Source organism: Gallus gallus, chromosome Z, assembly GCF_016699485.2.
Source record: "Gallus gallus isolate bGalGal1 chromosome Z, bGalGal1.mat.broiler.GRCg7b, whole genome shotgun sequence".
Taxonomy (NCBI): Eukaryota; Metazoa; Chordata; class Aves; order Galliformes; family Phasianidae; genus Gallus; species Gallus gallus.
The window spans coordinates 77,960,973-77,986,217 of NC_052572.1; the positions used below are offsets into that span (position 1 = coordinate 77,960,973).

The 25,245-nt window shown below is 54.2% G+C and overlaps 1 long non-coding RNA gene across 1 annotated transcript; it reads left to right on the plus strand.

Annotated features, from left to right (window-relative positions):
* The first annotated feature begins 23,112 nt into the window (after positions 1-23,112).
* LOC112530558 lies at positions 23,113-24,318 on the plus strand. Its single transcript, XR_005842897.1, has 3 exons — positions 23,113-23,172; positions 23,484-23,888; positions 24,065-24,318. It is a non-coding gene; the product is annotated as an uncharacterized LOC112530558 (long non-coding RNA).
* The last annotated feature ends 927 nt before the right edge of the window (positions 24,319-25,245 follow it).

Genomic DNA, 25,245 nt, shown 5'->3' on the forward strand with positions numbered 1-25,245 from the left:
CAGCTCTGTCCCTCCCCCGGCGTCTCATTGCTCAGCGGCAGCTCCGCCGGCTCCCATTGGCTGAGCCGCCGTGCGCGGGAGCGGCCGTTGGGAGCCGGCAGTGTCAGGCGCGGCTCTCGTCAGCGAAGCTCCGCTCCGGCAGCCCGGGCCGCCCCGCAGGAGAGCGCGGCGTCAGCCGGAGCTGTCCGGGCAGCACCGAGCCGGAAGCCGCGGCACAACGGGAGCGAGTGCTGAGGACAGCTCTGCCGGAGGTGTGCGGGAGAACGGGAGCGGGATTGGGAGAGGAGCCCTGCGCGGCCCCCCAAGCACACTGCCCTCCCCTCCCCCGTGGAACTCCCGTGGGGTTGGGCTGTGGGATGTGGCTGGGGGATGGGTGGTGGGATTGGGACGGATGGAGGCCTCAGGTCCCCCAGTGCTACAGTGCTGCTGGCAGCATCTGAACCGTGCCCCCCCACCCCCAACCCCTCCAGCGCTGCTCCCGGTCCCCCAGACCCCCTGCAGCCCCCCAGAACCGGGGCTAAGGTGAGCTGTGGCTACTGGGAGCTGCGGGGAGGCTATAGGGGGATATAGGGCTACTGTAGGAGGCTCTGCAGGGACTGTAAAGGTGTATGGGTCTATAAGGAGCTGAGGTGTACTCTTGGGGGTTTCTGGGGTTGTGGTGAGCCATCGGAGGATTTGGGGCTATAGGTGGCTGTGGGGAGGTTCTGGGCGGGGGGGTATATCGTCAGGCTGCCCAGGGAGGTTGTGGATTGTCCTTCTCTGGAGGTACTCCAAACCCAGCTGGATGCCTACAGTACAGCCTGTTGTATGGAGCCTGTTTTGCGGGGGGAGGGGTTGGACTCAGTGATCTCTAGAGGTCCCTTGCAGCCCCTACAGTTCTGTGATTCTGTGATTGTAACCGTTGCTTCTTGCAGCAGTAGAGTGTTTCAGAAGAGAGAAAAACATGGCGGCGGTGAACTGGCTTTCTGTGGATGGTAAAGCTGTGCTGAGAACTGGGCTGACTATTGCAGCTGAAAAAGCGTGCCGAGTGTGCAGACGCAGAGGATTAACTTTTCCGTGTAGGTTGAGCTTGTCTAAGGTAGGTGTCCTTGCTAGGTGAGCTTCTGCTTTAAAGCATCAAGTTGTAATTTTAAAAGTAAGGTTGCCAGTTCTTTTTTTCCCCAAGTGATTTTTTAGCCGGGAGAGATTGGAGATTCTGTTTGGTGATGGAGGACGGAGAGAGGAAAAGCAAGTAAAAGGCATGCTGTGCATAGCCACCACATGCCGTGGGCACCGTTGTCATCCTGCACAAAGGAGGAGCAGCTCAGCAAGCTTGGCCTGAGCCGTGGGAGGGAGCATAGAGACATTTGGACCAACCGGCAACGAGTTAGTTGTGCAGGTTGGTTGTTTTCTGCTGTTTGTCCCACATCCTGTTGCTCAGTGGTAGATCTGTTCCTTCCCCCGTGGGACCCCCGTGGGGTTGGGCTTTGGGCTGTGGGACTGGGATGAGGGGTGTGGGATGGGCCGTGGGTTTGGGACGGATCGAGGCCTCGGGTCCCCCAGTGCCACAGTGCTGCTGGCAGCATGTGGTCCGTGCCCTCCCTCCTGCCCCCAACCCCTCCAGCCCTGCTCCCTGTGCCCCCCGGATTCCCGGCAGCCCCCCAGAACCAGGGCTAAGGAGGGCGTGGGAGTCAAAAGGACATGGACAACCTTTTTTTCAGTGGTCTGTGCGGCCAGGAGAGGGGGGAAATGGCCCTAAACTGGAGTACAGGAAGTTCTGCACTGAGGTGAGCAGTAACTTGTTCACAGTGAGGTGACGGAGCACTGGAACATGCTGCCCAGGGAGGCTGTGGATTCTCCTTCTCTGGAGATACTCCAGACCCAGCTGGATGCCCACCTGTGCAGCCTGCTGTATGGAACCTGTTGAGCAGAGGGGGGAGTTGGACTCGGTGATCTCTAGGGATCTCTTCCGGCCCCTACAGTTCTGTGATTCTGTGACTGTAATCGTTGCTTCTTGCAGCAGTAGAGTGTTTCAGAAGAGAGAAAAAATGGCGGCCCTGAACTGGCTTTCTGTGGTTGGTAAAGCTGTGCTGAGATCTGGGCTGACTATTGCAGCGTAAAATGCGTGCCAAGTCTGCAGACACAGAGGAATAACTTTTCCATGTAGGTTGAGCTTGTCTAAGGTAGGTGTCCTTGGTACACTGCTGGACGCAATAGGGAGGAATATGGAGCTGTAGAGGATTGTTGGGGGGGGGGGGCTGTAGGCATGGAGTTCTAGATCTATATCTATATATGTGTGTGTTCTGGGCTGCATAAAAATAGGGGTGGCCAGCAGGGAGAGGGAGATGATTGTCCCCCTCTGCTCAGCTCTTGGGTGTCGTGAGGTCCCATCTGGAGTAGTGTTTCCGGCCGTGGGGCCCCCAGCACAGGAAGGACGTGGAGCTCTTGGAGTGGGTCCAGAGGAGGACTATGAAGATGGTCAGAGGGCTGGAGCCACTCTCCTATGAGGAAACGCTGAAGGAACGGGTCTCGTTTAGCTTGGAGAAGAGAAGGCTCTGGGGAGAGCTCATTGTGGCCTTTCGGTACTTGAAGGGAGCGTATAAACAGGAGGGGGACCAGCTGTTTATGAGGGTGCATGACGATAGGACAAGGGGGAATGGTTTTCAAGTGAGACGGGAGGTTTAGGTTAGATAGTAGGAGGAAGTTTTTCCCCGAGAGGGTGGTGACAGACTGGAAGAGTGCAATCCTGTGCACGCTTAGGTGTGTTTTGCTTTGTAGTGATTTCCCAATCAATACTCATGTGGTCTCTTAGTTAGGCTGGGAATGAAGGGGATCACTGTGAAGCTGTTTGCTTTCCCTGCTGCGTGCTGTGGGGTTGTGCTGGCGGCGGTGCGGTTGCTTTGCTTTTCCTTGGGAGGGTGGGAAGGAGCTTAGCAGGCCCAGTTCTTCTCAAACGATTCTGATCCTCCAGTGTCAGTACTGCAGGGAGTGCACGACCTAAAGGACTTCTGGCTTGTGATGAATTTGTACCTCTGCAGCTTCTAATATTTTGGATTGTGTGTTCTAGTGCAGGCAATTCCAGGGACATGATTTATCATCACCATAGCTAACACTGCGTGGGAAATCTTGGTGTGCTTTGACTTGCCAGTGCTTTCCACTGTCTCCACTTGCCTGGAGCGTCCTTGAAATGTATGCCTAATGTGGAAATCTTTTCCTCTTTCCTAGCTTTTGTGGTACAAAGAAGCACGGCAAGGTGATGGAACAGCTTGTCCTAGATGCCATGGCTAAGCAGTTGGAGAAGAAGAAGATCATCAGGAATAGTCAGCATGGATTTAGCAAGGGGAAAGTGTGCTTGAGCAACCTCCTAGGCTTCTGTGAGGCATCAGCAGCTATATGGATGGCGGGAGAGCAATGGATGTAGTCTACTTTGACTTCAGCACTGCTTTTGATGCAGTCTCCCACGACATCCTGGTAATGAAGCTGAGCAAGTGTGGGATAGATGAGTGGACGGTGAGGTGGGCTGCGAGCTGGCTGAGTGGCCGAGCTCAGAGGGTGGTGATGGGCGTTGCAGAGTGCGGTTGGAGAGCTGTGAGTGGCGGTGAACGTTGGGGGTGGGTGCTGGCTCTGGTCTCGTTCAATATCTTGGTCAACGGCCTTGAGGAGGGGATAGTGTCCACCCTCAGTAAGTATGCCTCTGAGACAAAGCTGGGAGGAGCAGCTGGCACACCGGAAGGCTGTGCTGCCGTTCAGCAAGAGCTGGACAGGCTGGAGAGCCAGGCAGTAGCAAAGCAGGTGAGGTGTAACAAGAGCAAGTGTAGAGTCTTGCACCTGGGAAGGAATAACCGCAAGTATCAGTAGAGGCTGGGATGTGAGCTGCTGGAGAGGAGCTCTGCGGAGAAGGACCTGGGGGTCCTGGTGGGTGACAGGTTGGCCATGAGCCAGCAGTGTGCCCTGGTGGCCAAGAAGGCCGGTGGGATGGTGGGACGCATGAAAAGGAGCGTGGCCAGCAGGGCGAGGGAGGTGATCCTCCCCCTCTGCTGTGCCCTGATCAGGCCTCAGCTGGAGTACTGCATCCAGGTCTGGGCTCCTTGGTACAAAACAGACGGGGATCTCCTGGAGAGAGTCCAGCAGAAGGCCACAAAGATGATCGAGGGCCTGGAGCATCTCCCCAGTGTGGAAAGTCTGTGTGACCTGGGTCTGTTCAGCCTTGCGGAAAGAAGACTGAGAGGGGATCTTAATAATGTTTCTAAGTATTGGAAGCGTGGGAGTCAAAAGGACATGGCCAGCCTTTTTTCAGTGGTCTGTGGGGTCAGGAGAGGGGGGAAATGGCCCTAAACTGGAGTACAGGAAGTTCTGCACCGACGTGAGAAGGAACTTGTTCACAGTGAGCTGACGGAGCACTGGAACAGGCTGCCCAGGGAGGCTGTGGATTCTCCTTCCCTGGAGATACTCCAGACCAAGCTGGATGCCTACCTGTGCAGCCTGCTGTACGGAACCTGTTGAGCAGAGGGGGGAGTTGGACTCGATGATCTCTAGGGATCCCTTCCAGCCTTTCCAGTTCTGTGATTCTGTGATTGTAACCGTTGCTTCTTGCAGAAGTGCAGTGTTTCAGAAGAGAGAAAAACAAACATGGCGGCCATGAGCTGGCTTTCTGTGGTTGGTAAAGCTGTGCTGAGATCTGGGCTGACTATTGCAGCTGAAAATGCATGCCAAGTCTGCAGACACAGAGGAATAACTTTTCCCTGCAGGTGGAGCTTGTCTAAGGTAAGTCCTTGCTAGGTGAGCTTCTGCTTTAAAGCATCAAGTTGTATAAAGAAGGTAATTTTAAAAGCAAGGTTGCCAGTTCTTTTTTTAACCAAGTGATATTTTAGCAAGGAGAGATTTGAGGTGCTGTTTGGTAATGGAAGATGGAGAGAGGAAAAGCTGTGCATAGCCAGCGCATCCCATCTGCACCGTTGTTCCCATGCACAAAGGAGAGGAGCACCTCAGCAAGCATGGCCTGGGCCGTGGAAGGGAGCATACAAACATCTGGACCAACCCGAAAGGAGTTAGTTCTGAAGGTTGGTTGCCTTCTGCTGTTTGTCCCACATCCTGTTGCTCAGTGGTAGGTTTGTTCACGGTCAGTGCTAACAGGAATGTCCCAGAGCATTGTGGTTTCAGCTGTCGCAACGCTTTGATCCCTTGCTTGCTGGGCTGGGGCGTTTGAGGAATGATGCATGTGCTGATGTGCAGCCAGGCACTAGGGATGAGTCTGCTTAGCAAGGTATGTGTGGTAGGTCTGAGGCCTGGGGACCAGGCCAGGTGGAATCCAGTGTGCTTTGCTGTTGTTCTCAGTGCTTGTTTTTGCTCAGGAGGGCAGGTGGTGAACCTCATGAAGCAATGCCTGCAGACGGGGTTTGCGGAGCAAGAGGTCCTGCAGGCCTTGTGTGACAGCCATGGAGCTGTAGTGAGGCTGCGTCAGTGTAAAACAGCAGAAATCCCCGGAGGTGTGAAGGTGAGCTGTGGGCTCCAGTAGTGCAGGAGGGGATGTACGTGCTCAGGGTTCGGCTGCTTCTGTGTGTGTTTTAAGTGAGTGTGATCCCACTGCTTGGTCCGTTTGAGTGTATGGAACAAGTGTGCCATCCTTTGTGCTGGAGTCGTGTGAAAGGAGTCCTATGGCTTTGAGAGCTGACTTGAAGCCAGTGGGCATCACTGAAGGAGTAGGGGTAGGGGATGAGGCAAGGGAAGTTGGGGTAAGGGGATGAGGCGTAGGAACAGAAACCTCTTTGGCCGATATGAAGTGCTGCCATTCTCTTTTTGGATTAAGAATCTCCGTGTGTTTTTTAATGAAGAACAAACTCACTGTTCAGTTGTGAATGAATTCATTCAGGCCTGTTAGTCGGTGTCATTCTCTCCATGGAGCTGCAATTGAAAGGGATGCTTCTGGTGTGATGTGCGGCCCCCTCCCGCGTTCTCAGAAGAACCAAGTTGGCAAGGCCTGGCTCCGGGTTGGTGAGCTGTGCCCAAGGTGAGAGAGTTGACTCTTGTGGGCTTTGAGACATTTCTTCCAGTTGCACGCTGTGTTATTTCCGTTGTGTTGACCTCTTGAGCTCCAGCCCCAAGTGAGGATCCGAGCAGTAGTGCAGAAGGGACGGTTTAGACTGGAAGTGCAACGCAAAGGGCGGGAGCTAGCAGGAGCAGGGAAGTGATCATCCCCCTGTACTCAGCACTGGTGAGTCCTCACCTGGAGTCCTTGCAGCACCTTCGCGGCAACCTTGATTTCTCCATCGTTCTCTGAGCTTTGTGCCACGAGAGCTCTGCAGCTTCTACCTGTGACGTGAGAGCATATGGAAGGCCCTGCAAGAAGTCTGGGTAGGTGATGGCGGTGTCTCTTCCTTTCCCCACAGGTGCTGGACATAGCCGGGAACGGGACTGGGGGATATGCCAGCAGTGGGTTCCTACCTCAGCAGAACGGAAGGGCTGTTCTGATGGTTGTATTGAACTGGAGTGAATCTGACGCTGATGAGAGAGATGAGGGGTGTGTGGAAAAAAAGGAGTGTGCTGCATTTTGTGGTGCAAGATGTTCTGGGAACTGCTGCTAGCAATGCCCAGCAGGCTTCCTTTTGCTGGGGAGAGGTTTAGCAAGGATTTTTTTATATGAAAAGAGTTCATCCTATATTTCCTTTCCATTGACCTTTCGTCGTACTGCTTGAGAAATTACTATTTCTTGCTGTAGAGAATACGCATGCACCCTGCACTTGTATCTGCACAAAGAATCTTCTAAACATCACTGTCCGTGTTTCTTTTTGGCACTGGGATGGAGCTGTGTGGAACACAGAATTCATCCAAACACACTTGGATGAATCTTCAGTCGGGTGCAGGGACGCGTAATGCTCATCTTAGATGTCACGCTGACAGCAGCAGTAGAGAGGCAAATTTCATAGGGTTGCATGCTTTTTATTTTTTTCCTTTTGTTTCAGTGATAACCATGGAAGCACGGAAGCGTTACCCAGACAGAGTGAGCATTTGTCACCTGGGCTTTCTACAGATGCCATAGGCAGTGGAAGTCAGCATCGCAAGCATCCGTGAGAGCCCTGCAAAAGACTGGTGAGAGTTACCCTGGCGGCCTCCTTTGGAAATCTCAGGTCTCTGTAAGCTCTCAAGCTGTGTCGTAAGTCCTCCCGTGGTGCTGACTCAGCTCTCCCTGTCTTTGGTGTAGGAGAGCTGGTCTTGAACTCCTTCCTGTTTCCTGCCTATCATCTGCTCCCTGCTTTGCCCATGGCCCAGTTAGCCTTTTATTCCTCGCCCCCAGATTTGCACGTGTGGATGAGAGCATCTGCTTATGTACGTTTCTTTTCCAGCTGTGGCGTCAGGCTGAGCGACAGCTCCCAGCCGAGCTTGTGGTTAGCGAGACACGGAGTAGGTGGAGATGGAGTTCTCTGTGTCACTAAAGCATGAGCTTGATGGCTGCCGTGAGCCAAAGCAAGAGAGTTTGTGTGTTTGACACACCGCTGAGCGGGTAGAGCAGGGCAAGGGGGCTGATTTGGACGTGCTGCTTTCCCAATACGGTGCTGTTTGCGTGGCAGTGCTTCTGGCGTTGCAAATTGTGTCAGATGTCAATGAATTCCTTGGAATCTGTTGAGTTGACTTGTGCAGGTTTCATTGTGGAGCTGAACCCTTCCTGGCCGCTTGTGTGCATAGCCATGGCCTTTGCTTCTTTCTTGCCTTTTTTTCTTGGTTGCGTTTGGCACTGTGCAAGCCGTGAATTGCCAGGGAAGAGCTGGAAGTGCTCTGGAGTTGTGGGGGACAAAGTGCCAAGAAGCAGTGTGCAGCTTCAAAGCCCCAAAGTTTGGAGAGATGAGAGATGCGCTGCCTGGTGCAGGACATGATGCGCTCTGCAAGGCGCTTTCCATGAAGACCTCAGCGCTCAAACTGCATCCAAAGCAACCCAATGCCCCGTGCTTGTTGTACCCGGAGGTATCGGTGCCAGGAGTTGCTGCTGTGTTTGCAGTGCCCTTGTGTCAGCAGGGTGATGTTCATGGCGTGCGATGCCCTCAGTCACTGAAAGCGTCCTTGCAAATGTTCCTAGCGAGGGCCATGTTTCATTGACAGCATAGGTTGTCTTCTGGAAAATGAAAGAGTGGGCTTGTGTACCTTTAGATCATTTTAATTTCCCCCTGACCCCAGCGCACTTCATGTTTCCCTCCCATCCCACTTTCCAGTGAGATGGGGGAGAGAACTGTGGGGGAGCAAAGGGAAGGTAGAACTCATGTGTTGAGAGAAATCTCTTTTTGAAGGTAGAGAAAAAAACAGAAGTAATGAATATCGATCTATCTATCTGTCTGTCTGTCTGTTTGTCTATATCTGTCTACCTCTATATGAATCTATATGAATGTATCTATCGAGTGATGTAGAAGCAGTGGCTCAGCACCTCCCAAGCAATGGCCAATCAGAAGAAGAAAGCAAGATGAACTCTCATCGTGTTGCAACCTCTTTCCACTTGATGTCATCTGGTATGCAGTATCCTTTTGGCCAGTTGACGTCAGCTGTCCTAATTCTGTTTCCTCCCAGCTTCTTGTGCCCTTTCCTGAGAACGGCCTTGGTGCTCTCTCTCTACAACACTGCTTATCAGAAGGAGTAAACATCAGAGTGTTACCAGCGTGGTTTTCCTTGTCAAAGCCAATCATAGCATCATAGCAGACCCCCTGAATAAAAATGCATCCCACTAAGACAGCCCCCCAGTGTCCACGCAGCGAGCCACATCGGGCTCCCGTGGAGCTGCAGACGGCGCATTTCCCTGGCAGCATTGGCCAGGGGTGCTGGGGAGGTTTTGGTGCTCAGCTTGGGCGTGGCGCTGCTTTGCCTGCTTTGTAGGTGTGTGAACAGAAGTGCTTTCCCCCCTTGTGTTCTGTCCCACGGCATTTGCCCCATGGTTGGTAGAAGAAAGAGCTGGTGGATTCAGCAGCAGTAGATTCTGTTGGTTTCCTTGGTTTATCCCAAGGCTGCTGTGAAGGGGAGCCTGGTTGGCGTAGCAGTGAGCAGCAGCTAACAGGCTGTGCAGAGGAGGGCTTTGCAGAAGGAGCAGGAGTGCCTGCGTCCATCTGTATCCTCGGATACGTTCTGGCGGTGAGGCACCAGCTGTCGCCACAGTGACTGAATGCAGACTTGGCCTGGGGCCGCCACGTGGTGCTTCCTAGCCCTACCCTCCTGTATATGCCTGGCAAAGCACAGCCACCCTGCACCCAGGGCAAGCGTTTGTCTTAGTGTCATGTTTCATGCTGTCTTGTGAAGCTCAGGCACTGGGGGCAGCTTCCCCCCAAAGAAAAGGAGGAGGAAATGAGGTCGTCATGGAAGCCAAAAGGCAAAAATGCGCTTGGGAAAGAAATTGGCAAAGCAGTCTGGTAGTAGTGCTGTGTTTCTCTTCCTTTATTTCCATCCAGGTGCAAGAGATGGCTGCTCTAAGCCGTCCTTGGGTGCAAAGAAGAACCCTAGTGTGGATTTGCCATAGGCCCAGCAAGAGGCTCTATAGGACCAAGCGCCGGGTCCTGCACTTTGGTCCCGCCAACCCCATGCCAGCTTCTCCAGGATTTGGCTGGGATGGAATTCCAACCACGCACTGATTTCTCGAACGCTGGGGTGCCCTTTTGGAATCCTGTGGTCTTGTGACGTGGTCTTGCCTCCCCACCTTGTCCGTCCATGGTGGAGCAGCCGGGTGGCCCTTAGTGATGTCATAAGCGGCTAGAATGAGGGGAGGAGCAGCGCGTGCTGCTTCCCTTCATTGGAGCGCTTGAGCTCGGCGTGAGTACGTGTCTTGTTGCACTTGTGCATCGACTGAGTCCGTTCGTCTTCATCCCGTCTTGCGCAGCGCCTTGTAGGTAAGCTGAGACGGTGTGGGATAGACGGGTGGGCAGTGAGGGCTTGAGAAGTGCTGGCTGGCGGAGCTCCTAGGATCATATTGCTTAGCCTGGACTGTCAGAAACCGTTTTCCCCCAAGCCATCCAGTCCAAAGCCATCCATCAAGGTGGCATTTGTCCCACGGTTTTTCCCTCGCCTTCCTTGCTAAATTGTGGAGGCTCACTGACCTGCTCTTTCTCCCTCCCCTCCCCACCCTCCACCTGCTCCCTTGGTGCAGCTTTTGCTCGCGGAAGATCAGAGCAAAGTGACAAGGAACGGCTGCGGGTTCGAGGATCTGCTTCTCCCTTGTTCTGATCTCTTGCCAGGTACGTGCCATGTTTTGTATTGCCACATGGTTCAGCAGCCCGTGTTTAGTCACACCGTGTGTAGTAACACAGCCTCGTCCAGCTTGGATGTGACACTGGAAAAAACGTGTGGGTATTCTCCACTTCCCCTCCAGCTCAGCCCTCGGCAGGGTGCTGTCTGTCTGTGCTGCTGGGAGCAGCTAGTGTGAAGGAAACAATCCCTTAGGCAAAGAGCCCTAGCCCCACTCTGTGCAGAGCTGCAGAACGTGAGCCAGGGGCACAAGCGTGCATGCTTTGGCTGTGTGAGTGTGCCCGACAGCTGTAGGGAGCCCAGCAGAGATGCAGGCAGAGGAAATGCATGGGCAAGGCTGCGGCCGGCGCTGGTGGTGAGGCTGCTGCTGGGAGCTGGGGGTTGGGGAGCAGCTCCAGCCCCAGCAGTGACACCTCTCCCTGGCCTGCTACTGCGCTCTCAGCGTGCTGCGGGCAAATGCATCTGCTGCTTTGTGCCAGAGTCCCCATCTGCTAGCAGAGGGACATCGACTTGGTCCAATGCTGCGTATTGCAACGGCTGTCCCGTTTGATTAGACTGCACAAAGTGGTTGTTTCTAGAAGTAGTTCTGAAGAAGTCTCTCCATCCAGTGCTGTGTGAACACAGGAAATGTGTTTCTTTTCTGTTGCAGCTTGTCGCACCTGCTGTGATGGGCATCGCGAGCAGCGAGATCAGCCGTGGGCCTGACCGGGCGTTGACGGAGGTACAGTGTGAAGCTCTGCTTGGTCTCTGTTCCCTGACTTGAGCCAGCAGAGTGAGCCACCGGTGTGCTCTCCTGCTTTTCAAGAGAGAGAGCATCCTTCCGGCTCTCTCGGTGTCTCTGAAGAGCTGCCTTAAAAGCTTCATTTCCTTGCTAGTGGCATCGAGATGGCACCCTGAAATCCTCCTTGTTTGTCCTCAGCTCCTCACCATGGCCTGTGCTCTCTGTTTCAGCCTGAGAACCAGGGGAAGCCCTTGCTGGTCCAGGAGGAGTTATCTCTTAATATTCCAGCTATTGCTGCTGGCCATGTTATTAAGAGATACATTGCCCAGGCCGCGGATGAGCTCTCCTTGGAGGTAAGCAGATAAAGAAGGCGTTCCTTGTTGTCATGGCCAGAAGAGTATACCGTGTGAATGCATCAGGAATATTCTCAGACACCTTCAGAATGCCTTGTGAGGCGAAGCCCAGAAGATGCAGGTCCAGACAGGACTTGCACTGGGTTGGATGCAGGGAGGAGTTCAGCCATGTCTAAAAGATGTTTTGATTTGGCATGCTTGCACTGTATTCTGTGTGGTGTGTAAGGCAGCGGCTCTTGTACCTCCAAGCCCAGCTTTCCCACAGGAAATGCCTGAAGAGCTGCCCCGGTGCAATTGCTCTCAAGCTGTGCGCTCTTTGGCAGTGCAGAAGAAGGGTGCCATTTCAGCTGTGCTTTCCTCCCAGCTGTGCTGACGCTGGGATTGATGTTGCCATCTCTTGCAGGTGGGAGACCTGGTGTGCATTACTGCTATGCCAGCAAAAGAGCTGAGCCCCTGGTGGAGAGGCAAGTGTGGCTTTCAGGTAGGCACGAGCTTCAGACTCGTGGGCGCAACTGCAGTCAAGTCAGGAACGTCAGCTTAGAGCTGCTCGTCCTGCACGGGGTGGCTTCTGGACGTCAACAGTTTCCCTGTGTCGCTGTCAGAGGACTTTCCCTTTGGCTCTGGGCTTGGGTAGGAAACTGTCTCCTCATTTGACTTAGAAGCAAGAGCCTCTTGTGCTCAATGCGCAGTCAGAAGTTGACCACCTCTGTCCTTTGTACAAGCACGGAGGACAGAGCCATCTTCTGCGGAACCAAGTATTGCTTTTGTAGGTCTTCTGGCTGCAAATGCTGGGCAAGGATTACTTTTGTGCAGGCCATTCTTCGTTGGTGCAACAGTTGAGGCCTGAGAAACGCTGCATCCAGTATTCCATCACTCTTTCTTTTCTTCTTACAGGTTGGGTTCTTCCCTGGTGAGTGCGTGGAGCTCATTAGTGGAAAACTTCCCGAGGCCCTCATCAACTCAGCGCCAAAGCCAGGTACGGATGTTACATGTGATGGCGCGGGGAAGTCAAATGGAGTCTTTTTCTGGGTGTGTTCTGTGTTGAATACCTCCTTTATCCATCCCACGTTCTCCTCTGTGTTGACGATCCTTCCTGCATCCCATGGGGCGTAGGGCTGCTGTTTTGTAGGCAGTGAGAATGAGAGCTTGGGCAAATGCTCGAATCCTTGTAGAATGCAGTGTTGGCAATGTTCTTGCCGCTTTGACGCGCTCTGTAGAATGTGTTTCCGCTCAGCCTGGTCGCACTGAGCCCAACCTGAAATGAACTGTTTTCTTCCTTTTGTTGTGCAGTGCCAAAGAAGCGTGGCAAGCTCCTCAGCTTCCTTCGTTCCTTCGTGAAGGCCCGCCCAAAGGAACCGAAGCAGCGGGAGATGGAGCTGGAGAAGGAGAAGGAAGGGGTGTTTGGCTGTGACCTGGGAGAGCATCTTCTCCACTCTGGCCGTGATGGTAAGGAACAGCCCATTCCTGAGAGCTTCCTCTCTCTGTTGGGCATGTAAAGATGAAAGAAAGGGAGATCATGTCTAGCAAGGGGCAGGTTGATAGCGGTGGAGAAGCGTGAGGTGGGAGTTATGGCTGCAAGGGAAGCTGAGGCTAATGCTCATAGGAGGCCGGCACACTTGTATTTGCTTAAAGCCAAAGGTGTAAGCCAATGCCACGCTAGCCTGAAAACCAAGGAAGCCTTTTGGCCCAAGAGAGTGTAGTGCGTCAGTTTCCTAGCTCTTCTGGACATGAGGTCTCACGCCTCCATTGCGGTGGGAGCTGTGATGGGACTTGTGGCAGTGTGTCTGGCTTCCCCAGAATTACTTTCTGCAGGCTGCTTGGCAGGTTGTGACATTTCTTGAAAGCCAAGAACACGTCCGTGTCCAGTTTTGTCCCCGGCTCCTGCCTGTCTGCGCCGTCTGCGACAGCCTTTTTTCTCCTCTACGGAGGAGGCAAGCAGTAGCCCGGCTGGGCTTAGTGGATGGCATGTGACAGGGGCAGCGGCTGAAGCAGGACTTGAATCAGGAGCTCAGCTAAGCGCTGGCCCTTGTTCTGTAGTCCCCCAGGTCGTGCAGAGCTGCGCTGAGTTCATTGAGCAGCACGGTGTGGTGCAGGGGATCTACCGCCTGTCCGGCGTGGCGTCCAAGATCCAGAAGCTGCGGTAAGAGTGCTTCTGGACTGTATGTTGTCTTGCTTTGGAGTTGTTTTCCTCTTTCTCCAAGCCCTCTGTTTTTGTGTCCTTCTCTCCAGCCATGACTTTGAGTCGGAGCAGATTCCGGAGCTCACCGTCCGGGACATTCACAGCGTGAGCTCCCTGTGCAAGATGTACTTCAGGGAGCTCCCGAGCCCTCTGCTGCCCGAGCAGCTGCATGGCAAGTTCTCGGTAAGCACAAGGCAATGGCCTTCATGTCCCTCTTCCCTGGGCCTCTTGGCGTGGCCTGTCACATACACACACGCCTGCGCACCTCATGGTCTTTTTTTCTGATTTTCTGTTAGCCCCATGAGGTAGACTCGCATGTCTCTGCTGCATTCTGCAGCATACTGATGCCACTTTTGGTGCTCATTTCTGGAGATGGTCATTTCCGTATTCACAAAGCTTGCGAGAATTCCCGTTCTTTTGCTATTCCCCAACTATTCCTGGAACGGGAATGGGATTAATAGCACAAGTTCCTGGGAGATGAATGCCCACTGCGAGGAGCTGAGGTGCACAATTAGTCAGGCTGTAAAGCGGCCCAGTGTTTGGACTGCTTGGCCTTGATGGCAGCAGCTGCGTGCCGCTGTGTTCCCCAGCTTTTCTGCCTGTTGGAAGGTATAAAATCCGCCTCGGTGCTGAGCAACAGCGTTCTGTCTTCATAGTTGCCGACCCTGCGGCAGGTATCTCTACTGTTCTGTGTCTAAATCCCTCTCTGCTTTCTTCCAGGATGCTGTTTGTGCCGGTACAGATGAGGAGCAGTTGGTCAGAATGCAGGAGGTCATCCAGCAGCTGCCCGCGCCTCACTACAGGTCAGAAAACTGCTGCCCTGAGTCTGGTGAGCTCAGCCCTTCTGCATTTCAGAGGGCGATGATGCGATGGCAGGCTTTGTCTCACGCTCGCAACATGATGCCTGTGTGTGTGTTGAAGTGGTTGCTGGCTCCTTGGGGTTGATGGATTGGGTCAGTTCATTGGCACGGGGGCACAGCTGGTGCAGCTGATGGCTGCGTCTGTGCTGTGCTGGGGCTTGGTGCTGCAGTGTGGCACCTAGGAAAGCTTGATCTGCTTCCTATTCCGTGACAGTAGCAAGAACAAGCAGTGGCATTTCTTGAGGTTTGTTTTGTGAATTGCAGCACGGCGTGATCACTGGTGCTGAAGGTTTGGCTCTTGCTTTCCAGGACGCTGGAGTATCTGATGAGACACTTGGCTTGTCTCGCTGGGAGCTGCTCCGCAACAATGATGCCCGCTAAGAACTTAGCGATTGTGTGGGCTCCCAACCTCTTCAGGTAAACTTCTTTTTCCGTTTTAACACAAGGCTTAGATGTGCTCTCCCCACGGGCACAGTTTCTAGAGGAGGACAATTTGTGCTCTCTTGTTTTTGTCAAATGGGGCTGGTGTGTCCTTGATCATCCAGGAGAATTTCTTCAGTGGCATCAGTGCTTGCCCACTGCGGAAGTCTCCAGAGCCCAACTGGACAGCCTTTGGCTGCCCACATGCCCAAACGTGGGGAAACGATCTCGGATCAATGACTTCTCCAATCTGCCTTTTCTACAGATCCCAGCAGAACGAGGCTGCCTGCGCCAGCGGAAGAGCTGCCTGCGTGGAACTGCAGAGGCAGTCGGATGTGGTGGAGTTCATCATCAACCACACCGACGTCCTCTTCTGCTCCAGCTCCACGTCATGCATTGGAGATGGAGCAGGTGAGCGTCTTCCTGCATGAGCTTTGTCTTGATGAGACACCTTGATCAAATGCAGGCCTTCTCCAGGATTGTTGAGATACGCTTTTGCTATCGAGGGGCTATCGATGTGCGGCACCTCCCCCAGAAGTGTGATGGCTGTGCCGCTGCTTTCTGATCCTCCCTCTTAGCTGTGGTCTTCCCTTCCAGGGCGCAGTTCTCCATCAGGGCCCGAGTCTGTGCGGGTGTCTTCTCCTGCCACCAAGCTGCTTACTTTGGAGGAGGCACAGGCACAGAGGGGAGGCCACAGCAGCTCTCCCGCTGTGACAGAGAGCAGGGACGTGGACGTGGAAGAAGGCCCCGCAGCTGCGCGGGGGAAATTCCACACAGTCATCCACTTTCCGTCTGAAAGGTAAAGAGGACTTTCTTTTCCAGCAGCTTCCTATCAGACTTGGTTGGGTGGGCTTTTGTGGGTTTTTCTCCACTATTGCTAGTGCCAAAACTTGCAGAAGCTACGTGACGCTAATGGGGCGTGTGGTGTTGTACTGAATGTCCCCTCCCTTTGGACTCTGAGGTTCAACTGACACGCAGTTGCCCGACGGGCTCAGTTTAGCCACCAGAGAGGGCCTATTGCTAATGTACGTGTCAGAGATGCTTTTGAACTTTTTCTCTGGCTGCACGGTTCCTCAGAAGAGAGTTACACCTCCAGCTCAATCGAAGTCTTTCCTTCGATGCTGCCCTGGACAGCTGTGCAGCCTCTGCTCGCATGCTCTGCATCTGGGTTGACATGGCTGAGGGGAATGTAGCCAGCAAGACTCCAGGGCTGAGCTCTAGAAATGGAACCGTTGTCCACGGTGTGAATCAGAGCGAGCTTCTAAGTTGTGTTTCAGCAGGAAGCAGGCAGTGCTAGGAACAAGCAAGTGTTGGCAAGAGCTCAGGGCAGCTCTTCCCTCACCCTGCACCATGCACGACTCACACCGCTCCCTCTTTTCTCCCTCCAGACCAAGTCCACCCAGCAGGGGGAAGGAATCCGCAGCATGCAGTTGGTGTTCCTGCTTCAGGCCCAGAAAACCATCCTCTGTGGGCAAACGCCAACTGCAGCGCGATGCCAGGGAGCCCTCGGAAACAGAGGTGGTGGTCCTGGCAGGTAAGGGTGCACATCCAGCTGTCAAAACCCTGCTTGTCAGCGCCATGGAATTCATGCTTGGAGTCCACACAAAAGAGAAAGACAAACAACAAAAGCGCAACAGTTCCTTTCGAGACAGTGCTCCTTCTGTTGCTATTGTCCTGTTGGCTTTGTCCTGCTGCCACTGCATAACAAATCTCAAGAACCACTCTCATCATTCAGCTTGTGCAAGTTTGCCACTAACTGTTTGCCTGTGTATCTACTCCTTCCTAGGTGAACCGAGCCCTCGTCCACGCAGAAGAGCCAGAGCGTATAGCGATGGTTCACTGTGTGCTTATATCAATGCAGAGCTGCTAGGAAGCATGAATCGCTGCAGCTCGGATGACAGCCTGCCATATAACATCAGTGAGGGAATGAAAGTGACCATCCAAGTGGAAGCCCTCATCTCTCCCGGCTGTGCAGAAGACACTGACCTGAGCCTGCCAGAAACAGCGGTCACCGAGCTGGACTGTGACGGGGCACCACTGCAGTGCAGCCCAGCCCAAGCACAGCCCGAGTGCCCCGACAGCAGCAGCTCCATGCAGGAGCAGGTCAGCGTCAGCCAGGAGGAGCCGAGCCTGGTGGAGGGGGACGTAGAATCAGAGCTCCAGTCCCAGGCACCGGGCAGCAGCACGAGCTCTGAGCGCCTCTCTCCTTCACCAGAGACAATGAGTCCCATGTGTACACCGGACCTCTCACCAAAAGGCCCTCCTGGCTATTAGGGAATAAAAGCACGCTGGTGCTGGATCAACGCCTTGACTGCCTTCTGAGTCTTCATTCCCAGGGATTGGGATGGATGCAAGCAAGAGCAAGGCAGCTCATCTTGCAAGGCTATGGCTGTGTGCTGTGCGTGCAGCAGCGCTCCGGGTTTGTTCCCATTTTGTCTGGCTGTGGGATGCCTGCAGCGAGAGCTGTGCTCCCATAGTGTTTGGTAGCAAAGAATCTCCAGCATCCGGGATGCTGCTGATGATCATGCCCAGCTTCCGTGCTATGGCTGTGGCTTTGTGATGCTTTTGACTGAGGGATGCCTCGGCTGGTCCCCGCCAGCTCTCTCCTCTCTCCCGCCGTGTCCATTCCTGGCTCCCAGCTACGAGCTGGCCCTGCAGAGCATCTGCAGCCCTGTCAGCATCAGCATCCAGCAGCGGCAGGAGGAGCTCCCCGTGAGCAGCATCTGCCCGTCCCTCCCCCGGTGTCTCATTGGTCAGCGGCAGCTCTGTCCCTCCCCCGGGCTCTCATTGGTCAGCGGCATCTCTGTGCGTCCCCCGGCGTCTCATTGGTCAGCGGCAGCTCTGTCCCTCCCCCGGGCTCTCCTTGCTCATCGGCAGCTCTGTCCCTCCCCCGGGCTTTCATTGGTCAGCGGCAGCTCTGTCCCTCCCCCGGCGTCTCATTGGTCAGCGGCAGCTCTGTCCCTCCCCCGGCGTCTCATTGCTCAGCGGCAGCTCCGCCCGCTCCCATTGGCTGAGCCGCCGTGCGCGGGAGCGGCCGTTGGGAGCCGGCAGTGTCAGGCGCGGCTCTCGTCAGCGAAGCGCCGTTCCGGCAGCCCGGGCCGCCCCGCAGGAGAGCGCGGCGTCAGCCGGAGCTGTCCGGGCAGCACCGAGCCGGAAGCCGCGGCACAACGGGAGCGAGTGCTGAGGACAGCTCTGCCGGAGGTGTGCGGGAGAACGGGAGCGGGAGAGGGAGAGGAGCCCTGCGCGGCCCCCCAAGCACACTGCCCTCCCCTCCCCCGTGGAACTCCCGTGGGGTTGGGCTGTGGGGTTGGGATGAGGGCTGTGGGATGTGTGTGGGGGATGGGTGTTGGGATTGGGACGGATGGAGGCCGTAGGTCCCCCAGTGCTACAGTGCTGCTGCAAGCATCTGAACCGTGCCCCCCCACCCCCAACCCCTCCAGCGCTGCTCCCGGTGCCCCCAGACCACCTGCAGCTCCCCGGAACCGGGGCTAAGGTGGGCCTGTGGCTACTGGGAGCTGCGGGGAGGCTATAAGGGGATCTGGGGCTACTGTAGGAGGCTCTGCATGGACTGTAAAGGCTTATGGGTCTATAAGGAGCTGAGGTGTACTTTTGGGGGGTTTCTGGGGTTGTGGTGAGCCATCGGAGGATTTGTGGCTATAGGTGGCTGTGGGGACGTTATGGGCGGGGGGGTATATAGTCAGGCTGCCCAGGGAGGTTGTGGATTGTTTTTCTCTGGAGATACTCCAAACCCAGCTGGATGCCTACAGTACAGCCAGCTGTATGGAGCCTGTTTTGCGGGGGGAGGGGTTGGACTCAGTGATCTCTAGGGATCCCTTCCAGCCTTTCCAGTTCTGTGATTCTGTGATTGTAACCGTTGCTTCTTGCAGCAGTAGAGTGTTTCAGAAGAGAGAAAAAGATGGTGGCGGTGAACTGGCTTTCTGTGGATGGTAAAGCTGTGCTGAGAACTGGGCTGACTATTGCAGCTGAAAAAGCGTGCCGAGTGTGCAGACGCAGAGGAATAACTTTTCCGTGTAGGTTGAGCTTGTGTAAGGTAGGTGTCCTTGCTAGGTGAGCTTCTGCTTTAAAGCATCAAGTTGTAATTTTAAAAGTAAGGTTGCCAGTTCTTTTTTTACCCTAAGTGATTTTTTAGCAAGGAGAGATTGGAGGTTCTGTTTGGTGGTGGAAGACGGAGAGAGGAAAAGCAAGTAGAAGGGCATGCTGTGCATAGCCACCACATGCCATGGGCACCGTTGTCATCCTGCACAAAGGAGGAGCAGCTCAGCAAGCTTGGCCTGGGCCGTGGGAGGGAGCATGCAGACATCTGGACCAACCGGCAATGAGTTAGTTCTGCAGGTTGTCTGTTTTCTGCTGTTTGTCCCACGTCCTGTTGCTCAGTGGTAGATCTGTTCCTTCCCCCGTGGAACCCCCGTGGGGTTGGGCTGTGGGCTGTGGGACTGGGATGAGGGGTGTGGGATGGGCCGTGGGTTTGGGACGGATCGAGGCCTCGGGTCCCCCAGCGCCACAGTGCTGCTGGCAGCATGCGGGCCGTGCCCCCCCTCCCGCCCCCAACCCCTCCAGCCCTGCTCCCTATGCCCCCCGGACTCCCGGCAGCCCCCCAGAACCAGGGCTAAGGAGGGCGTGGGAGTCAAAAGGACATGGGCAACCTTTTTTTCAGTGGTCTGTGGGGCCAGGAGAGGGGGGAAATGGCCCTAAACTGGAGTACAGGAAGTTCTGCACCTGACGGTGAGCAGTAACTTGTTCACAGCGAGGTGACGGAGCACTGGAACAGGCTGCCTAGGGAGGCTGTGGATTCTCCTTCCCTGGAGATACTCCAGACCCAGCTGGATGCCCACCTGTGCAGCCTGCTGTACGGAACCTGTTGAGCAGAGGGGGGAGTTGGACTCGATGATCTCTAGGGATCCCTTCCGGCCCCTACAGTTCTGTGATTCTGTGATTGTAATCGTTGCTTCTTGCAGCAGTAGAGTGTTTCAGAAGAGAGAAAATCATGGCGGCCATGAGCTGGCTTTCTGTGGTTGGTAAAGCTGTGCTGAGATCTGGGCTGACTATTGCAGCTGAAAATGCGTGCCAAGTCTGCAGACACAGAGGAATAACTTTTCCATGTAGGTTGAGCTTGTCTAAGGTAGGTGTCCTTGGTACACTGCTGGACGCAATAGGGAGGAATATGGAGCTGTAGAGGATTGTGGGGGCGGGGGGCTGTAGGCATGGAGTTCTAGATCTATATCTATATATGTGTGTGTTCTGGGCTGCATAAAAATAGGGGTGGCCAGCAGGGAGAGGGAGGTGATTGTCCCCCTCTGCTCAGCTCTTGAGTGTCGTGAGGTCCCATCTGGAGTAGTGTTTCCGGCCGTGGGGCCCCCAGCACAGGAAGGACGTGGAGCTCTTGGAGTGGGTCCAGAGGAGGACTATGAAGATGGTCTGAGGGCTGGAGCCACTCTCCTATGAGGAAACGCTGAAAGAACGGGTCTCGTTTAGCTTGGAGAAGAGAAGGCTCTGGGGAGAGCTCATTGTGGCCTTTCAGTACTTGAAGGGAGCATATAAACAGGAGGGGGACCAGCTGTTTATGAGGGTGGATGACGGTAGGGCAAGGGGGAATGGTTTTCAAGTGAGACGGGAGGTTTAGGTTAGATAGTAGGAGGAAGTTTTTCCCCCAGAGGGTGGTGACAGACTGGAAGAGTGCAATCCTGTGCACGCTCAGGTGTGTTTTGCTTTGTAGTGATTTCCCAATCAATCCTCATGTGGTCTCTTAGTTAGGCTGGGAATGAAGGGGAGCACTGTGAAGCTGTTTGCTTTCCCTGCTGCGTGCTGTGGGGTTGTGCTGGCGGCGGTGCGGTTGCTTTGCTTTTCCTTGGGAGGGTGGGAAGGAGCTTAGCAGGCCCAGTTCTTCTCAAACGATTCTGATCCTCCAGTGTCAGTACTGCAGGGAGTGCACGACCTAAAGGACTTCTGGCTTGTGATGAATTTGTATCTCCGCAGCTTCTGATATTTTGGATTGTGTGTTCTAGTGCAGGCAATTCTGGGGACATGATTTATCATCACCATAGCTAACACTGCGTGGGAAATCTTGGTGTGCTTTGACTTGCCAGTGCTTTCCACTGTCTCCACTTGCCTGGAGCGTCCTTGAAATGTATGCCTAATGTGGAAATGTTTTCCTCTTTCCTAGCTTTTGTGGTACAAAGAAGCACGGCAAGGTGATGGAACAGCTTGTCCTAGATGCCATGGCCAAGCAGTTGGAGAAGAAGAAGATCATCAGGAATAGTCAGCATGGATTTAGCAAGGGGAAAGTGTGCTTGAGCAACCTCCTAGGCTTCTGTGAGGCATCAGCAGCTATATAGATGGCAGGAGAGCAATGGATGTAGTCTACCTTGACTTCAGCACTGCTTTTGATGCAGTCTCCCACGACATCCTGGTAATGAAGCTGAGCAAGTGTGGGATAGATGAGTGGACGGTGAGGTGGGCTGCGAGCTGGCTGAGTGGCCGAGCTCAGAGGGTGGTGATGGGCGGTGCAGAGTGCGGTTGGAGAGCTGTGAGTGGCGGTGAACGCTGGGGGTGGGTGCTGGCTCTGGTCCCGTTCAATATCTTGGTCAACGGCCTTGAGGAGGGGATAGTGTCCACCCTCAGTAAGTACGCCTCTGAGACAAAGCTGGGAGGAACAGCTGGCACGCCGGAAGGCTGTGCTGCCGTTCAGCAAGAGCTGGACAGGCTGGAGAGCCAGGCAGTAGCAAAGCAGGTGAGGTGTAACAAGAGCAAGTGTAGAGTCTTGCACCTGGGAAGGAATAACCGCAAGTATCAGCAGAGGCTGGGACGTGAGCTGCTGGAGAGGAGCTCTGCAGAGAAGGACCTGGGGGTCCTGGTGGGTGACAGGTTGGCCATGAGCCAGAAGTGTGCCCTGGTGGCCAAGAAGGCCGGTGGGATGGTGGGACGCATGAAAAGGAGCGTGGCCAGCAGGGCGAGGGAGGTGATCCTCCCCCTCTGCTGTGCCCTGATCAGGCCTCAGCTGGAGTACTGCATCCAGGTCTGGGCTCCTTGGTACAAAACAGACGGGGATCTCCTGGAGAGAGTCCAGCAGAAGGCCACAAAGATGATCGAGGGCCTGGAGCATCTCCCCAGTGTGGAAAGTCTGCGTGACCTGGGTCTGTTCAGCCTTGCGGAAAGAAGACTGAGAGGGGATCTTAATAATGTTTCTAAGTATCGGAAGCGTGGGAGTCAAAAGGACATGGCCAGCCTTTTTGCAGTGGTCTGTGGGGTCAGGAGAGGGGGGAAATGGCCCTAAACTGGAGTACAGGAAGTTCTGCACCGACGTGAGAAGGAACTTGTTCACAGTGAGCTGACGGAGCACTGGAACAGGCTGCCCAGGGAGGCTGTGGATTCTCCTTCCCTGGAGATACTCCAGACCCAGCTGGATGCCCACCTGTGCAGCCTGCTGTACGGAACCTGTTGAGCAGAGGGGGGAGTTGGACTCGATGATCTCTAGGGATCCCTTCCGGCCCCTACAGTTCTGTGATTGTGTGATTGTAACCGTTGCTTCTTGCAGAAGTGCAGTGTTTCAGAAGAGAGAAAAACAAACATGGCGGCCATGAGCTGGCTTTCTGTGGTTGGTAAAGCTGTGCTGAGATCTGGGCTGACTATTGCAGCTGAAAATGCGTGCCAAGTCTGCAGACACAGAGGAATAAGTTTTCCCTGCAGATGGAGCTTGTCTAAGGTAAGTCCTTGCTAGGTGAGCTTCTGCTTTAAAGCATCAAGTTGTATAAAGAAGGTAATTTTAAAAGCAAGGTTGCCAGTTCTTTTTTTACCCAAGTGATTTTTTAGCAAGGAGAGATTTGAGGTGCTGTTTGGTAATGGAAGATGGAGAGAGGAAAAGCTGTGCATAGCCAGCACATCCCATCTGCACCGTTGTTCCCATGCACAAAGGAGAGGAGCATCTCAGCAAGCTTGGCGTGGGCCGTGGAAGGGAGCATACAAACATCTGGACCAACCCGAAAGGAGTTAGTTCTGCAGGTTGGTTGCCTTCTGCTGTTTGTCCCACAGTCCTGTTGCTCAGTGGTAGATTTGTTCACGGTCAGTGCTAACAGGAATGTCCCAGAGCATTGTGATTTCAGCTGTCGCAACACTTTGATCCCTTGCTTGCTGGGCTGGGGCGTTTGAGGAATGATGCATGTGCTGATGTGCAGCCAGGCACTAGGGATGAGTCTGCTTAGCAAGGTATGTGTGGCAGGACTGAGGCCTGGGGAGCAGGCCAGGTGGAATCCAGCGTGCTTTGCTGTTGTTCTCAGTGCTTGTTTTTGCTCAGGAGGGCAGGTGGTGAACCTCATGAAGCAATGCCTGCAGACGGGGTTTGCGGAGCAAGAGGTCCTGCAGGCCTTGTGTGACACCCATGGAGCTGTAGCGAGGCTGCGTCAGTGTAAAAGAGCAGAAATCCCCGGAGGTGTGAAGGTGAGCTGTGGGCTCCAGTAGTGCAGGAGGGGATGTACGTGCTCAGGGTTCGGCTGCTTCTGTGTGTGTTTTAAGTGAGTGTGATCCCACTGCTTGGTCCGTTTGAGTGTATGGAACAAGTGTGCCATCCTTTGTGCTGGAGTCGTGTGAAAGGAGTCCTATGGCTTTGAGAGCTGACTTGAAGCCAGTGGGCATCACGGAGGAGTAGGGGTAGGGGATGAGGCAAGGGAAGTTGGGGTAAGGGGATGAGGCGTAGGAACAGGAACCTCTTTGGCCGATATGAAGTGCTGCCATTCTCTTTTTGGATTAAGAATCTCCGTGTGTTTTTTAATGAAGAACAAACTCACTGTTCAGTTGTGAGGGAATTAATTCATGCCTCTTAGTCGGTGTCATTCTCTCCATGGAGCTGCAATTGAAAGGGATGCTTCTGGTGTGATGTGCGGCCCCCTCCCGCGTTCTCAGAAGAACCAAGTTGGCAAGGCCTGGCTCCGGGTTGGTGAGCTGTGCCCAAGGTGAGAGAGTTGACTCTTGTGGGCTTTGAGACATTTCTTCCAGTTGCACGCTGTGTTATTTCCGTTGTGTTGACCTCTTGAGCTCCAGCCCCAAGTGAGGATCCGAGCAGTAGTGCAGAAGGGACGGTTTAGACTGGAAGTGCAACGCAAAGGGCGGGAGCTAGCAGGAGCAGGGAAGTGATCATCCCCCTGTACTCAGCACTGGTGAGTCCTCACCTGGAGTCCTTGCAGCACCTTCGCGGCAACCTTGATTTCTCCATCGTTCTCTGAGCTTTGTGCCACGAGAGCTCTGCAGCTTCTACCTGTGACGTGAGAGCATATGGAAGGCCCTGCAAGAAGTCTGGGTAGGTGATGGCAGGTGTCTCTTCCTTTCCCCACAGGTGCTGGACATAGCCGGGAACGGGACTGGGGGATATGCCAGCAGTGGGTTCCTACCTCAGCAGAACGGAAGGGCTGTTCTGATGGTTGTATTGAACTGGAGTGAATCTGACGCTGATGAGAGAGATGAGGGGTGTGTGGAAAAAAAGGAGTGTGCTGCATTTTGTGGTGCAAGATGTTCTGGGAACTGCTGCTAGCAATGCCCAGCAGGCTTCCTTTTGCTGGGGAGAGGTTTAGCAAGGATTTTTTTATATGAAAAGAGTTCATCCTATATTTCCTTTCCATTGACCTTTCGTCGTACTGCTTGAGAAATTACTATTTCTTGCTGTAGAGAATACGCATGCACCCTGCACTTGTATCTGCACAAAGAATCTTCTAAACATCTCTGTACGTGTTTCTTTTTGGCACTGGGATGGAGCTGTGTGGAACACAGAATTCATCCAAACACACTTGGATGAATCTTCAGTCGGGTGCAGGGACGCGTAATGCTCATCTTAGATGTCACGCTGACAGCAGCAGTAGAGAGGCAAATTTCATAGGGTTGCATGCTTTTATTTTTTTCCTTTTGTTTCAGTGATAACCATGGAAGCACGGAAGCGTTACCCAGACAGAGTGAGCATTTGTCACCTGGGCTTTCTACAGATGCCATAGGCAGTGGAAGTCAGCATCGCAAGCATCCGTGAGAGCCCTGCAAAAGACTGGTGAGAGTTACCCTGGCGGCCTCCTTTGGAAATCTCAGGTCTCTGTAAGCTCTCAAGCTGTGTTGTAAGTCCTCCCGTGGTGCTGACTCAGCTCTCCCTGTCTTTGGTGTAGGAGAGCTGGTCTTGAACTCCTTCCTGTTTCCTGCCTATCATCTGCTCCCTGCTTTGCCCACGGCCCAGTGAGCCTTTTATTCCTCGCCCCCAGATTTGCACGTGTGGATGAGAGCATCTGCTTATGTACGTTTCTTTTCGGCCTGTGGTGTCAGGCTGAGCGACAGCTCCCAGCCAAGCTTGTGGTTAGCGAGACACGGAGTAGGTGGAGATGGAGTTCTCTGTGTCACTAAAGCATGAGCTTGATGGCTGCCGTGAGCCAAAGCAAGAGAGTTTGTGTGTTTGACACAGCCGCTGAGCGGGTAGAAGCAGGGCAAGGGGGCTGATTTGGACGTGCTGCTTTCCCAATACGGTGCTGTTTGCGTGGCAGT